Source organism: Gossypium hirsutum, chromosome A02, assembly GCF_007990345.1.
Source record: "Gossypium hirsutum isolate 1008001.06 chromosome A02, Gossypium_hirsutum_v2.1, whole genome shotgun sequence".
NCBI classification, from domain to species: domain Eukaryota; kingdom Viridiplantae; phylum Streptophyta; class Magnoliopsida; order Malvales; family Malvaceae; genus Gossypium; species Gossypium hirsutum.
In genome coordinates this window covers 88,976,653-88,990,091 of record NC_053425.1, presented here as the reverse complement: position 1 = coordinate 88,990,091, position 13,439 = coordinate 88,976,653, and the positions used below count along the sequence as shown (strand labels likewise).

At 34.2% G+C, this 13,439-nt stretch overlaps 1 pseudogene; it reads right to left on the bottom strand.

The window, feature by feature from the left end:
* Nucleotides 1–6,717: 6,717 nt before the first annotated feature.
* LOC107887680 (polygalacturonase-like) lies at nucleotides 6,718–8,312 on the bottom strand (annotated as a pseudogene).
* Nucleotides 8,313–13,439: the final 5,127 nt, after the last annotated feature.

Sequence of the window (13,439 nt, the reverse complement as noted above, 5' to 3'; positions counted from 1 at the left end):
TCACTCAAATTTCTCTCCCTCTTGCGTTCTTACTCTCTGTGGTTTGTTCTTATTTTATTCTTTGTCTATCTTAGTTTTTCAACCTTTTTATATAGTTTATTTTCAAATATATATTTTCTATGCATGTATATATATTATATTATCATTTCATGTATTTTGAACTATTGCATTATATTTTTATAATTTGTAAATGTTCTATTTATTCATTTTTTTAGTGTATGTCATTTATCTTATTTGTGCATAGTTTCATTTTTTTATATGCTATGTTTAATTATTTCTTTTATGTGCTATTTTATGATATATATTGTTGTATAATTTTTGCATGTATTATGTTTACTATTAGTTTACTCATATTTTTATTTGTTTATTATCTTATATTTACCCTATGATTTTTTTCATTAAACGTATGTTCATGTTATTTAGTTTTGTTTTAATGATATTATTTATGTTTGTATGGAAATGTTAGAATATTTTGTACATCTATGCTTCATGATGCATTAATATGTCATCCTAAAACGTCATTTAAAATAATATTTCAAGGTTTTTTTTAAAAAAAAATAAAAGGCAATGCTTGATGTTTGGAAACTTCGAGAAAGGTAGTGCCCTAACTTACTGGGTTGCGACTTTTCTTGTTGAATTCGAATAGTCAAGCACCCTTCTAAGTGATTTTGAGTTTTTAAAACTTAAACAATTATTTCAAGATTTCAATACATAGTGTCCTAACTTACTAGATATGGAGTTTTTTTGTTTCGAGATAGAAATTTTCGAAAGCGGAGCTTAGTTTCGAAGGTTTTAAAATGTTGCGTGCTAACTTACTAGATGTGATGTTTTGACTCGTTTGAAATAAGTGAGCCTTAATTTTCAAAATTGAGACATTCTAATTAAAAGAGGTTTGCATATTAAAACTTTCAAATTTTCAACATTAAAGACACTTGATAATCAATTAGGTACCAATTTTTGGGCATTACGAGGATGCTAACCCTTCCTCGTACGTAACCGACTCCCAAATTCGTTTTCTCAACTTTCGTAGACCAAAATTAATGTTTTAAAATCAAACATTGTATAAGGTGATCCAATCACACCTAAAAAGATTGGTGGCGACTCCCGTTTTCATTTTTCTTAAAGTCGATTCCCATTTTCCAAAACTCGATTTAAAAATGGTTTCGACTGCTTGGCGACTCCGCTGGGGACTAATAAGAGAGTCAAGCCGTGTAATTGATTATCTCTTGTCTTAATGTCGGAAATTAAAAGTTTTAAAATTTAATCCTCTTTGCATGACATGTGTTTGTAGTATTGCATGTGTTGCTATATTCTGATACGCATTTCATTTGCATGACCGTTATGGTCACCCCTTAAGTGGGAGTGAGAAACTACACCTTCGTGAGGTTTTCACCTTCGTGTAGGATAGTGGATAACTTTCGAGATACATCCGTACCTATGGTTTCGTGAGATTTTCATCTTCGTGTAGCCATAGGGAAATGTATTCCCCTGAACTGAACTCAATTCAAATGAGCCTATAATGGGTAAGAATCGAGGAATTTGCTAGTTCAGGTACCTCAACTTTAGAACTAAAACCTCATATAGAAAAACCGTAAGAGCTCAACTTAGTTAGAATTATACTTTAGATATTACCCTCACATATCATTCTTGAGTTTATTAATATCATGTGATACTGACTATTTCTTTTTTTCATTGCATGTCATTTCGCATTTAAAAGGTATCGATTCACGGTCAGTTTCTAAGTTAGAAAGTCTTATTATGGAGAACGGACTTCTTGATAGAGTGGAGGGCAACGCTAACGTCCATAGATGGTCTGAGCAAACTCAGCTAGGAAAAAGAGATAGCATAACTGCGGGATATGTGTCAGAGTTGTCAGACTACACTCGCATCAGTGTTACACAGAATAATCTGCAGGAGCTTAAGGCGATTTGGGATCAGTGGGGCAATGAGACCAAGCAATCATTCTATGGTAAGTACAGAGATTTCCCTATTTGTTTGATATTCAGGTTGATGAGAACTTGTTTCGAGCTCTCGCTTAGTTCTGGAACCCAGCATACAGTTGTTTTACCTTTAGCGAGGTAGATTTAGTGTCTACTGTGGAGGAGTACACAGCCTTACTTCGGTGTCCTAGATTTCAGTGTGATAGGATTTATTCTCGAGCTGCTTGTGTCCCAACCTTTGGTAAAAAGTTGATGACTATTACGGGGAAGAGCGAGCAGTGGATCATGGCTAGAATTAAGGAAAAGGTTGAGAGTAAGTGCATTCCGTGGGGAGCTTTGAAGGATCTGATCCAGTCACATCCAGACGAGGCGAAGAGGGTAGACATTTTTGCCTTAAGCTTATACGGATGGATGGTTTTCCCTAGGGCCTTGGGATATGTGGACGAGGCGACCATGGATCTCTTCCATCGACTTAGCAAATGGGTCACTTCTGTTTCTGCAATTTTGGTGGAGACGTTCAGGTCTTTGAATGCATGTAGGAGGGCCAGTGCAGGCAGGTTTGTTGGTTGTGCTCAGTTATTTTTAGCTTGGTTCTACAGTCACTTTCGATTGATAGATAGGGTGGTTTGTCGTGTCTTCTTCGAGGATTACTTCCTGTTGAAGGACATAATAGCTTCAACTAGGAGAGTTGATGTTCCTGAAAAAATTGGATAGCGTTACTTCAGAACCTGCAGTCAAAGGATTTGGAGTGGAGGGCTCTATGGATGATTCCTGGTGAGATTCTTTACCGATGCGACAACTTTGATTGGGTCCCTTTGTTGGGAATTTGGGGTGCCATTGGTTATGTCGTTTTGCTTTTTTTGAGGCAACATGGATTGAGACAGTTCATACCGACAACTTACGGGTTGGTTCAAAGTGAGTTCGGGTATAGAGGAGGTGACTACAAGAGAAAGGTCAGTGAGATCTCTAGTGCTTGGAACAAGACTTGTCAATTAAAGGAAGTAGCTATTAGCCCTACTACGAATCTGGGGTATGTTGAGTGGAGAGGTAGAAGGATTAATGATAACATCCCTAGGCCAAGCATGGAAGGAGCTCGACCGATGGAGGAATATTTGCAAGTGACACCCTTGGAGTTAGAAATTATGAAGCAAGAGTTCGAGAGAAAGAACTTGGAGCTCGAGAAGAGGATACCAAAGCTCGAGGAAGAAAAGATATACTTGAGCCTAGACATCGACGTTCAGAAGATGGAGGTTGAAAAAAAAAGGAAGGAGAAAAGGAAGATTGATGAAGATCGAGATGATTTAAAGGAGCATTACAAAAGGGCACAAGTATCCTTGAAGAATAGGAAGGTCTTCAGATCAGTTGCAGAAAGAGGTCCGAGAGGAAAAGTCCAAAGCTGAATATTGGGAGAGGAAGTTCCAAGAGATGCAAATACAGGAATTTGACCTTAGAGAAAGAAAATCAAGGGTTAAAAACTAAGGTGACTGAGCTTGGGAGATCCCTTCATCTGCAACGAAGTCGTGATTCCACGATAGAGGTAAAGAAGCTAAAAGGCAAAGTTAAGGAGTTGGAATCAATATTGCAAGATAGTAAGCTTTTTATCGAGCAGCTTGAGGCACGAGAGGATCATTTAAAGAGAGAACTGCGCCAGTCTAAAGAACAAGTCAGAGATAGAGATTACCTTATTGGAGAAGCCATAATTAAAATCCGAGAGGTAGCTGAACACGTTCAAGACTTGGCAGTACGAGCTGACGTATTGAGTATGATGCATGAGTCATCGCCGGATGTAGGTCGAGAGCTACCCCTTTTATTAGATAGAATTAAAACTTTGGGCATTAGGGCAAAAGCGTATTTGTAATCCTCTTATATGTAAAGATATTCTTTTTCTAAATAAAGTTTTCTAAATGAGATTGAATCGAGATCGATACCTTTTGCATTCATTTGCATCTTATTGCATTTCAATGCATCATTTGCATTCAAAATTATAAAAAGACCCTAATTAGTTAAAATTATTGAAAAGAGAAAGAAAAAGAGAGAGAGAGAAGAGGGTCATGGCTGAGTGAAAAAGAAGTTGAATGGGAATTAAAGTCGTTCCCTTACATATCCCCGACTTTTGTGTCAGGAGGGATAGCTTACCCAGAGAAGGGGGTGTTTGGAAATAAAAATATCCCATCAATGTCATACATGAGGAAGGGACTGAACAAAAGAACCTTGAGGGCATTCGCCCTTACGAACCGGGAAGTTCTTTAAACAATTGGACTGTAGAAGAACTTCCTGTAATCTTTAGGAATTTTACGAAGTAATATTCAGAACACTCTTGTTGCTCTAAACTTGGACCTTTTATTTTATTTCTGGGTCCGGGCAAAATTGAGTGTCTACATGGATAGTTACTTAAACGTTAATCTCACCTAAATCTTTCTTTTAAGAATCAGTCACCGTTCAACGTCTTCCTCAAGAACAAAGCCATTTTAAACAACATTTCTTAGCTTCGCCAGCTTTAATCCACCATTTTCATGAAGCCAAATCATAAAAAAAACAAAGATTATTTATATTTTCTAACTAAATCGTTGATACTTTAGTCAAAAGCATTTCATACATGTCTGATGTGAAAATATATTGTTTACCTTCGTTCTTGCTAGCCTTTATGACTTTCTAGTGGTCCGCTAAATAACCGAACCAAAGTTTAAGAAGAAAAAGTTGGTGTATTACTTGAGAATTTAAAAAAGAAAATGGTGCTTGGTTGCTTAGAAATGTAATGCCCAATAAAATTTTGAAGGAAAATTAACTACCAAATGCAACAGCTTTTGAAATGAAGAAAGTGTAGAAAGAAAGAAAATAATAAAAAAGGAAATTAAAACATGAGAAGAAAATGAGCAGTGACAACTTATATAGGCAAATACATTTATAAACTTGGTTTATCCTATATATCCCTCCTAATTCTACTTTTGTTTTAATAAATCCCCCACTAACCATTAGTCCTAATTTACCTATTCAAGTTCTCTACTTTGCTATTATTCATATTTAGTCCGAATTACTAACGTGATTTCTATTTACTCTATTTTTAATCTATAATATAATGTCAATACCATCGATCCAGTTTCCAGGATGTGAATATCTAACGTTGGGATAAAAATGGGTAGGTATGGTTAGAATTAATACATACCTACAAGGCCAAAAAGTATAAAACAAAGTGCTGCAAAGATGGGGAAAGGTATGGATGCAAACACTGCTCCAAATTTTCCTACACAAATTATCATATATGTTAAGATTAGATCACTATTTGAATCTAATTTAGTAACTTTTTTACATTGGAGTCTGATTTTTTTTTTACCAAAGTTAGGCTTTGAGCTTAGTAAATTGTTCTCACATTGAGACTTGACAATGGTTCCCACATTAGGGCCTAAACTCTAGGGGCTTTAAGGACTAACTTGAACCAAAAAAATTTCAAACCCTATTGTGAGAACAACTACAAAATTCAAGTTTTAATTTAGATAAAAAAAATCCAAGCCTCAAAGTAGAATCAATTGTCAAATTTAAGGTTTAGGGTTCCACAATATGAGAAAATTTGTTAGGTTCAGATACCAAAAAGTAATCTAACCCTTTATATTACCTAAATTTTAATTTATTTCCAACATATATGAATATATGAATATAAGTATGACTTTTCAAATATATATATATAAAAAGGTCGAGCGTATCAATGTTGGACTTATACCGAATATAGAGAAAAACAACATGAAGCCACCACTTATCTTCTGAACTCGGTGACTTCCAACTCGTGTTAATCCTAGGAGTCTGACGTTTTCCCTGAAACATAACTATGATAGCGCCAATGAAGGATTGGTCCTTATTGTAAGGCCAACGAGTCCTTACGTTGGAGTTTCATAATGTTTGAGTTTAATCTAGGGGGATTTTCTTCGAGTATACGATGGTTTTTGGGTAACTTGTTCTCAATTTTTCCTCGAGAATGGCTTGTTTGATTGATAGTTATGTTAAACTACCGTACCTGCTAGCTAATGCCACGGTTAATATGTAAGCCAAAGGAGGAGTCACTAATTCATTGCAATGATGGGTCGTTCAGTATATAGGCTATTGTGTTAAACCATCGTTTTTTGATTCAACCAGTTTGATGGATTCCGTAGCAAAACATTTTATAAAACTTTGATAGCTTTTAATATTGACATAATAGTAATTTTAACTCTCATTGTTTATACATTGTGTCCATTTAATCTTTATTCTAAAAAATTCAACTCCCTAACATTTGTATAGTGCAATTTTGTATTTTTAGAGTTTTGCTTTTATTTGTAAGATTCAAGGTTAAATTTAAAAAAATAAAAAAAAGATAAAATTATTATATTAAATTTTTATGTTTTTAATTTTAATATATTTTCAATCAAATTTAATTGATAAATTTATTTTTTTAGCTTTTAAGGTGAAAGAGTAATAAAAAAACAAAACTAAAAAGAAAATCAAATTATACAAGGTGTAAAAGTTAAAGGTTATTTTTAGAATCAAAACTAAATTGATACAATGTATAAATATTGATTATTAAAATTTTTATTATGCCAATTTTATAAATAAAAAATAAAAAATTTATATAAAAAAAAAAATATTTAAATAGTATCTGGTTCAGCAGTATTCTAAAAATAATTATATCGTAAGCCTAAATGCATAAAATGTTGTCACATTGCAATATTTTTTGTTGAAGTGTATTTTTAAAAATAATTAAGTTTATGAAAAATATTCTTAATAACATAGAATATAAAAACAACAAAAATTGTTTGCAAAATAAATATAATTATAAGAGTTACAACATCATCAAAAAAATTTATACCTATGCTATTGATTAAGCGGTCGGGGTAGGTCTTGCTGGGATAGGGGCAGAACATGCAGCTGGATTTTGTTTGCCACTAACTTTAGGCTTCACATTCGAACATTGTGATACTGCAGGTCCAGTCGGTCCATTGTGTGTAATTTCAATGTCTGCAAGTTCCACATTTTCACAAGGCAAAGTAGCACTACAAATAATCTTGACAGCTTCTGGACGCGCAGAAGTGCCGTGAATGTTTTTGAAACTAATGTTGCTTAGTTTAACTTTTGATTCTTCCTGCATCAACAAAATAATGATTCAATGACCGATTAACTCTTTTTGCTCTCTTATGATTTTGATAAATATGTACATACATTTATTTTGCATTTGTTCCATGGGCAATATTTCTGATCAATTATAACAGGAGAATTGACATTGGTCACGGTAATATCCTCAAAGTGAATGTTCGAACAAGTGCCAGGTTCAGCACCTGGCCAAGTTTTGATTCTAACACCATTGGAAATATTAGTCATGGTGCAATTTTTTACTCTAACTCCATCAACTGGTTCTTCATTTTTAAACAATCCGAGACTGCCAATACTGATGCCATGTCCTGGTCCACAAGTTACTCCATTGATAACCAAATTTTTGGAACCATCCCCAATTGAAACACAATCATCACCAGTTTTTATCTCCGAATTAAGAACATTGACCCCATCTGATCTCCCAATGTGAATCCCATCTGTGTTTGGGCTTTCTTCAGGTGCAGATACGGTGAAATGTTCGAAAGTAATGTTGTTGCATCCTAGAACATTAGCCTGGAACTGCTTGCTGTCTGTGGTAGTTATATCTTGTATCATTGCGTTGGTTAAAAAATCAAACCTGGGGTTCTGTTTAATTCCAGAATGAAACAAAAAATAATTATTACTTAATTCTATTTATAAAAACAAAAGTCATAACTTCTCAATAAGAAAGTAACTTACAATAGGAAGTGAACCACAATAATCATGACCTTTGCAACCTTCCCTTTTATAAGCAGTGGTTCCCTGGCCGTCGAAAACTCCTCCGCCAGACAATTTGAAATTTTCAATTCTATTGAAAGCAATCCATTTAGGCTCCTTGAAAGCACCATGGTCTGTCGGAGCCTTCACAGTGCCTTGAACTTGAAGCTCAATAGGAGCCTTGCAAGGACCATCTAAGGTAGCTGTACTTAAAAAATATATCCCTTTAGGAATCACAATTTTGACGGAGATGTCGAGGCACATGCTTCTTTCCAAGCATCCAACAATGGCTAAAACCAAATAAAAAATAAAAAAGATACATATAAAGATAAGAGATTTGGAAAATAGTTATGCATACTTTTATCTGCTGACTATAAAGTTATATGATATTTGGCTTACCTTACTCAAATCTGTTTTCTCGTCTGCCTTTGCACCAAAATTTGCAACAACATCAATAACACCACCACCTCCTCCTCCTTGACCTTTAACAGATGATATGGGCAGAAGTACTAGTATTAACATGGATGAAACAAAATTAAATTGAATAGCCATACTTTATTTTAATTCACTACAAAGAGAGAATGATTTCTATCTTTTGTTTTGTTTCAAACCATCTTATATAGACAGAGTAAGGCCAAATTACAACCAACTAAACACTTTCTATTTTAATTAGCGTGGGTAAATAATATGACCAAGTTTTGCTTACTATAATTAGCACTTCTTTTTCTTTTTGGATGCAATTAACTCGTTAATTTGCCAACAAACTTGATATAGTAAAAATAATTAACTAACACGTGACTTAATATAACTATTTAAGGTTTCTATATATAAATGAAAATGATGAATAAAATTGTCGACTTAGCTAAATTGGCATCAACCTTGTTGCACATGCAGGAGATCGTGGGTTCGAGCATGTTGAAGGGCATTAATGATATCCTATATTAAGGGTTGGGGAGGAGTTATGAGTAGTTTTAGGCAATGTATAAAAATACGATGAGTAAAATTATCCATTACTAATTTCTTTTCTATATTGTATTAATAATTTATTATATGGTTAGATATAGATAATTAAATATGTATGTTTAATAGTATTGAAAATTATAGTATTTTATTAATTTGAAATATTTTAAAAAATAAAAATTTATTAATAATATAATAATATTAAGCTTGACTTAAGTTAATTTTTATATAAAAATAAAATAACCCATAAAGGTTAAGCCATTCTAGAGTGAAAGAAAAATGGCTTACTTTTCGTTGACTTGTAAGTTATTTTCCATTGCCCAAACTGTTTTCCATGAGACAAACACAGGAAAATGTAGAAAATATTTTTCAGAAACCATTTTCAATGAAACAAACAGAACCTGCCTTGATTGAGTTGGTATCACAAGCCAAGGGGAATCAACTTTGATCGGTAGATTACTTGAATTCAAAGTCTTATTGCAATTTCATATAATTAGTCCATGTATCAGCAATGGTATACAAGTTTAGTTATAATGCTACTAAGTATCGTTAATAAACATAATATGCAAGTATGCTTTTATTTTATTTCAATTTATTGGTAAGGTTTTTGTTTTTTAAATAATATCCATTCATCGAAAAAAAATTAGAAGTGAGGATCAAATCTCGGGTAAATGTACTAAATAAGATGTAAATACAAAATGAATTACAATAGAAAATCATACTTTGTTGGAATCAAGTTGAAAACTCTATAATATGTTGGTGTTTAGCCATTAGGGCTGTGAAGGTTAGACCTTGATGTGTATAGTTTTATCATGCCTTCACTGCTGTTACAATGGGCACACCTCAAGCACCCAATAAATTCGAAAAGCTCGAGCAAAAATAGGCAAACTAAAGCTTCTCAAGAGCTCTCAAAAAAGGGAAATCAAAGCCTTAGCAGAGGAGCCAAGTAATGCAATATTAGGTTGGAAAAGAGAAGGCTCATTCGCATCTCATTGGTGTCCATAAGCCGATACTATGTCGGATAATACAAAATTCAATGAGATGGAAGATAAACGGGGAAGGGAGGGTTGAGTTTCAGCCATATAATCGTCAACAACCTAATATTTATCAAAGGAAAAATGGGTAAAACATATGCAATTACCAAGCCTAATTTTGGGAAATTTAGGCTAGTGGAAAAAACCTATTCCAACTAAAAGGCATAGTATAAAATTCTTCAATCCTATTATCTCCTCTAAACGATCAAAACTTAAGCCTCATGGCATCCCTCTATCTTTCTTCGATTTCTTCACTTTTATCGTGTTGTCTAAGATCACCTCCACCATCAATCCCACCATTATCGGCAGTGAAAACACGGTGTTCACGAATACATTAAACTGAAAAAAACATTCACTTTGTTTTACCCTCTTTTATCATTGAAGATTATGGATTGGAGAACATGGTGTTCACGAATACATTAAACTGAAAAAAACATTCACTTTGTTTTACCATCTTTTATCATTGAAGATTATGGGATTGGAGTTTTTTTTTAAAAAATTAAAAATAAAAACACTTACTCAGGCTACATCGGTGTGAGCGAGGCCATGATGGGATGGGTTCCAATATTAGTTGAAGAATTAAGGGATGGAAATCCCTAAGAAGAGTGATAATCCTCTTATGATAAGGTTTCTCGTGTAATTCATGTTTCTGAATTACAGACATGATAATCTAACAGAACCTGCAATAAACAAAGCAACAATATTTTCATTAAGGTTACTAAGATTAGATAAACCAATATTTAGGCCTAAATGAAATAATTTTTTTTCATCTTGGTCCATATTTGTCTTTGACAAAATTGGGAAATTTTGTCATGAACTTGGATTCGGATGATGTAGCACTTTTAATTTACGAAGCCATCACCTAAAATTTTTAAATCTATAAAATGTAAGAAATATATTAAAATATTAATTTAAAAAATTAGGTGATGGCATAGTAGAATTTAGTAATATCATTTAAGTGTACTTTAATGGAATCTAAATTTAAGGATTAAATTGAGAAAAGTTATCAAGTTCTTAAACTAATATGACCTTTTATGCTAAAAAATGTTATATCGAGCTCGAATTTGAATTAGTCAAGTAAATATCTATATGACAACCCAAACTCAGCCGGGAGGGTCCGACCTGGATTTCGAGCGACACATTTGCCACCAAGGTGATTCTCTGAAAAACTACCACAAATCACACCAACCATCCATACTCACCATACATATACAAAATATTCCATACAAGCATTTACTCCTAAGAGCATGCTTTTCTAAATTAAACTATAACTCATATAATAAGGGGAATAAGGCGTACCTGGATTTCGACAAGCTATACTAGCTGCAAAATGTCTCGTTAGTTCATATGGGCAGTATCATATAATTCAAACAGCAAATTCAGCCAAACAAGCAAACATGGAGATTAAAAAATCCCAACATTTAAAATAGACCAAAAAATTCCAATTACAACCCTCTAAAAATTATTTTAAATTGTCTAAAATTATCTAAGCCCCATTCCAATTATCTAAGCTGGAAATGTCCCATATTCCCTTCTTGGGATTTTATAAGCTCGGCGCACATATTGTAAAAACAAAGTTTGTGTGATGGATCATTAAACTGCTGCCCTGCTCGTTATCCTATGCACTACTTATCGTGAAGGGAGAAGGAAGCAAAGAGATGAGCTCAGGAAAGCTCAGTGAATACACATGTACACAACACAAGAAGATAGACATCAATAATTTATGTACTAAATAATACTAAAATTTTTAGTAATAAATATATTGATAATAAACTAAGTTTCCTTCTAAAGCTAAACAAATGTTCAAAAATATTTGTTTTCAAAACTTCGACTGCTTACTAGGCCATTTTGGTGGCTAATGTAATCTTTCGAATTCAAGTCTAACGTCTAGGTCAGGTTGGGGACGTTACATTTGGTGGCATCAGTGCCTAGATTTTCTAAATTTGCATCGTGAAATTTTGATATATGTTTGCATGAGTGCATCGAAAAGGGGTATTTTGGGAAAGACCACGCCACAAGATTTTTGAAAATTTTATTTTTCTATAGGAAATTAAATCCAAGATTACTGTAAAAAATTTAGATAAATTGTAATCTTTAGATTTTGAACATTTAGGAGGATAAATAATGCTTCAACTTTTGTTTGAAGACTATAGATATACTTTAGATTTAAAACTTTCGAAAGATCACAATGAACACCCAAGGCTGACGTGGTAGAGGTTGGCCACGTAGGGTTGCACCTATAGAGTTACCCATTGTCCAGGGAGAAAACCCAATACCAGAGGAGGATTATGTTGAGAATGAAAATGGTGACGACATGATGACCCAGGTGATGTTGAGGGTTTTACAAAGGGTTCCTGGAGCCCAAACTGGATCGGGGAGCCAAGGATCCATTGCAGAGAGGCTCCGAATGAATACGTTAGAAATGTTCAAAGGCGTTGCTGGAACAAATCCAACGGTGGCTGAGTATTGGATGGAGTCGGTGGAGAGAATTGTGAAGGATTTAGACTGTACTTCGGAGTAGAAGTTGAAAAGCCCTATGTTCTCCCTAAGAGAAGAGGCATATCATTAGTGGTAGTTTGCCGTAAGAGGTATGCAAGTAGACCGCATAAATTGAAAATACTTTCAAGAGGCCTTCCAGAAAAAGTATTTGGGCACTAGGTATACGGAGGCTCGTAGGCTCAAATTTATCGATCTAAAATAAGGAGACAAGTCCGTGGCTAAATATGAGGTTGAATTCTTGAGCCTCAGTGGATATGCTCAAGCTGTAATCACCATGAAGTAGGATAAATGCTTGAGGATCGAAATTGGGATGCGTTTCGACCTCAAGATTCAAGTTGCTCCTCACTAAAAATGAGTGTTTTAGACCCTAATGGAGAAAGCCAAAATAGTGGAAGACATTAAACTAGTGAATCACGAACAACAAGAGAAAAGTAAGGTCCTGGTTAAAAGAGATTTGGGTTCCACTAGTTCAAACTTTCATCCTGTAAAATGATTTAGAGAGGGTAGACTGCAGACAAGGGGCGCAATAACTAACTCTAAGGGTAAGGTTTACCACTGTAAATATTATGGAAACTACCACTTGGGAGATTGTCGGAAGAAGATGGGTGCTTGTTTGAAATGCGAATTAATGGAGCATTTGATTAAAGATTGTTCTCGCTCGAGTAATCAAGCACAAATTTCGACCCAAAATCAAGAAGTGGGTTAGCTACCTCTAAAGGGCTGTTGGAAAAATAGGGCTACAAATAATCTAGCAATATACACGATTAGAACCGAGGCTAGGCAACCAACCCTTGTTTAACATCGTTAGAGGTCGTGAGGAAAGGGATGTGTCTGATGTCATCACAAGTATTTTTTTCCATTAATTCAATCTTATAAATTGCCCTTAATTGAAATAGGATCTACCCATTCGTATGTTGCATGTAATATGCCTGATAAATTAGGTGTTATGGTAGAGGAAACCATTATTGATATAACCAAGTAAGCTTCTTAAGACTTTATTATAAATAAAGTCTATAGGAGATGTCCATTAGAGGTTTAAGGGGTAGTGCCTCTAGTAGACCTTATGGAGTTACCATTTCAGGAGTTTGATTTAATTATAGGTATGGATTGGTTATCAGAACACCAGCTCCCTTCTGGGTTGTTGCAACCTATCAAAATACCTTAGTCGAACTGGGAGCGAATAATGATGGACTTT